Source organism: Pavona decussata, unplaced genomic scaffold (assembly GCF_977016875.1).
Source record: "Pavona decussata unplaced genomic scaffold, jaPavDecu1.1 SCAFFOLD_137, whole genome shotgun sequence".
Taxonomy (NCBI): domain Eukaryota; kingdom Metazoa; phylum Cnidaria; class Anthozoa; order Scleractinia; family Agariciidae; genus Pavona; species Pavona decussata.
In genome coordinates this window covers 2,535,001-2,539,140 of record NW_028145550.1, presented here as the reverse complement: position 1 = coordinate 2,539,140, position 4,140 = coordinate 2,535,001, and positions in this window count along the sequence as shown.

Genomic DNA, 4,140 nt, shown 5'->3' with positions numbered 1-4,140 from the left:
GGCAATTTGGCCACATATCGCCATCCCGGGCCTTGTGTGTTCGTTTGAAACAAACATGTTGCCAAAGGCAATTTTAGCAGGGTGCTTTACTTCCTATCTCATTCCTATTCCTATTTCTTCACATACGCACGTTCATGCGTCCACAAGATGGCATGTGTAAATAAGAAACACGTGCATGAAAAGAAGTCTACATTTCATTGACTTTGAACGAATTTAAAGAAGCAAACTCTCATTGACAATTTGATATGAAACGTTCTTGCTCAAACCACACCATTGTGGCTTGTTTGTAACCAGCCAATAATAACCTTTATTTTTTTTTTTCTACAGAGCGCATTGAGATAACTTTGTAACCAATCGTAAGTAAAACCAGTTTTACGCGAACTACTTTGTTGTCCCTATGCTATAAAATAAGTGGTTTATAATTTACTAAATGCACGGTACAGTTGGAGGAGCCCAATTTCGGTTAGTTGTAAATCATTAAGTGATGGAAACCCGAGTTTGTCTGATTTGCACACGTCATCTTATGGACGCACAGCTGTGCGTATGTTAAGAAATGTACCAAGATGAAGCCAATAGGAATTAAATAGAGATGCACGTACTCTATGTTAAAAAAAGGGAAAATGATAATCGCCGAGTACACTTGAAAGAATAAAAGTGATGAATAATTTGAACTATAAGACTCTAATATTATAATATCAGCCTTCCCTTTGATAGACGTCCAAGTAAACGTCTACGGAGATGTATGAGCAAACTACTGTTTTATATTAAAAAAAAAATGCACTGCGGCACCAGACCAGCAAGTTCAGCTACCCTTAACGCACCAGGTTAATGGTAAATAAGGCCCAGTCCAGTTTCAGTCGACACGCCAAATTCAACGTCGTATGCAAGAGCACGTTACGACGACACGTTAAGATATATTTCTTAATCAAAGGTCTGTGCAACTACCGTTGTCTCAACCAAGTAAATATTTATCATAAAGTAACATTGCACCAAGGAAAGGAAGTGGAGAAGAAATTGCACAAGCCCTACGTCAAGTTGTTTCCGCACCTTAAGTTGAGTACATGCGATAAAGTAAAGTATGTTTCGTTTATGCATAATTTTGAAACTTGTCTAGAAAAAGACATTCATGACAACTCTAGGGGGCTAAAAGCTCCTGATTTAGCATTGTTATGACAAGGCGCGGGAGGCAATTGAAAGCTGTCTGAACTTACTTGTTGAAGAAGGGTATTATGTTGCAAAGAACACTTTGCGTGAGAACTTTGGCAAACCTCACATCATAGCGAAAGCACATATCAAGAAACTAGAGAACCTACCTCCTCTAAAGCAAGCAGATGGACAAAGCCTACTGGAATTTGCCAGGCATTTGGATGTTGCTGAAAGACCCCTTACGGGCATGGGACCTGAGTATGTGAGTGATTTAAAGCATACAAACACTTTGCGAGAACTAAACAGGAAGCTTTTATTGTTTATGAGGGTTAAGTGGACTGCGTGTGCGGGTAGGATTATCGAGTCTGGCCAGAGGCCCAGATTTGTGGACTTTCTTCAGTTCTTGAAACAAAGAGCAACACTGGTGAACAATGAGTTTGGAGAAGACCTTAATTGTGGTCCATCAGAGGACAAAGAAAAAAGCAAGGGCAGAGATGGTCGAACTCGTCCTCCATACAAGTTTGCAACAATGGCCGCAGGTGCACGCAATGATCGAAGCTCTCAACTCAAAGGCTCGACAGGAGCGAATGGTAAGAGGCAATGTTGTTCTGTTTGTTCCAATCAGCATGGTGTTTGGAAGTGTGGAACATTTAAAGGTTTACCCTATCAGGACAAGTTGAAGGTTGTTCAGGAACACAGCCTTTGTATTGTGTCTCAATGGTGGCCACTATGCGAGAACATGCCCTAGCACAAATTTCAAATGCCAGAAAGAAGGATGCAATAAGGAGCACAACGCACTGTTACACCCTCCACCCTCCGAACCTGATGGTGGTGGTGCCAGCCAGAATCAGCTTAATCGAGAAGGCCCAAGTTTGAACACAACCGATGGTTCAAATTCTGAGACAAGGAATCAAGATGGAGGTACTGTAACTTCTGCAACTGGGGCCGGCGAGCGAGTTTGCTTACGTGTTGTTCCCCTCAAAGTTCAAGTTAAAGGAAGTGATCTACCACCAGTCGAGACATATGCTTCGTTAGACCGCGGATCAGAAGTAACTCTTTGTCATGAACCCTAGCAGAAGAAACTTGGAGTAAGTGGTCCAAGGCTTAACTTTACATTATCAGGGATGACAGGGTCCACAAGGATGGATAGTCAATTGCTAAACATTGTTGTGACATCAATGGATGAAACTGTGTCCGTGGAGCTGCCAAATGTTAGAACAGTGAAACAAATGCCAATCTCAAGTGACCTTCTTGCCTAGAAAGGAGACTTAAACAGATGGTCTCACTTGTGCGATATTGAATTACAAGAATTAGAAGTTGGAGAAGTTATGTTGGTGACTGGTCACAAGGAGAAACCAAATTTGTTCTTACCTCTTGAGTACAAGGCAAGAGGAGAAGATGAACCAGTAGCAGTCAGATATAGTTTAGGATGGACTGTAATAGGTCCTGTTGGTGGTCAGAAGGATGATCCAAAGTGTTCAGCAAGAGAGTCCTATTGCTTTTGACAATGTTCCTGACTTGCAAGATGAACAGGTGTGTGCTAGCCCGATTAAAGGTAGAAGATTAAAAAAGCGATCAGATGAAAATGGCAGTGACCGAGTCCCTAATGAGCAATTCACCGATGAGTTAACTAGACAGAAGGACGCAAATTCGTTATTGTTCAGCAAAGTTGAATGCGAAATTCGTGATGAAGAATTGCGCCAGCAGTTAGAGAGACTATGGAAAACAGACTTTGAAAACACAGAAGTAGAAACTAAATTTTGTGCATGAGTTGAAGACAAAAGAGCCCTAGAGATTATAGAAGGGTCCCTTCAACAAGTCAATGGACACTTTCAAGTTGCCTTGCCCTGGCGGCATGACCCACCGTATTTGCCCAACGACAAGATGATGGCAGAACGAAGAACCCTTCTTCTAAAGAGGCGTCTTATAAAGGATGGAGATTTGTTGGAGAAGTATCGAGAAGTATCAACGACTACATTGAAAACGGACACGCAGAAGTGGTTTCTGAAGAAGAGTTGAATACAAGGGACAAACCAGTGTGGTTCTTCCCTCACCATCAAGTGACACACCCATTGAATCCCGACAAAGTCAGGGTGGTTTATGATTGTAGCAAAGTTTGGACAGACATCTTTAAATCAGCAGTTGTTACAGGGCCTGGATCAAACAAATCAATTAGTAGGAGTCTTAAGTCGTTTCAGACAAGAAACTGTTGGAATGGTTGATGATATTGAAGCAATGTTTCATCAGGTCCTGGTGGACCCAAAGGACTGTGACAGTTTAAGATTTTTATGGTGCGAAATGGGGACTGACGCAGGAAATGAAGGAGTATCGAATGGTTAAACATTTGCTTGATGCTACACCTTCGCCAAGTGTTGCTAATTTCTGTCTAAGGAGGACAGCGCAGTTCCATCAGGAAGAGTTTGACGAAGAAGTGATAGAGACAGTGAACCGCAACATGTATGTAGAAGACGCGATGAAGTCGACGAGTACAACAAAGAAGGCAATCAGTTTAGCAAGTCAATTTGCCATTTGCCTCTAGGGAAGGACTCGTCTGCCAACAAGACTAAATCACCGACCTCCAAGTTTCTTCTTCCCGTGATTCACTTTTTCCTCTCTAACAAGTTTGGAATCTATTCTCGTGTCCATCTGTGCCAGAACAAATTGGCTTTAGGACTTTGCGAACAGAATAGTTGTCTGAGATATGAAACCTTTTATTTACTAGTTGTAGTTGGTACCCTGTTCTTTGCATGTAAATATGACTGTTGTATACATTCCCATTTAGGGGCCGGTGTGGCTACCGTATTATTTCCGGTAGTTTCATCTCTGGTTTGTTTCGCGTATCACGTGACGTCATGTCACATGCTTTTTATTTACTCAGAGATTGGCTTGGGGAGCGGTTTTTTTGGTAGTTTGGGTTTGTATTCCCAAACAGTTAGAGTCTAAACAATTCTTTAACGTGCTTAAGGCACGTTTTGATTAAAAAATGAGCTACTA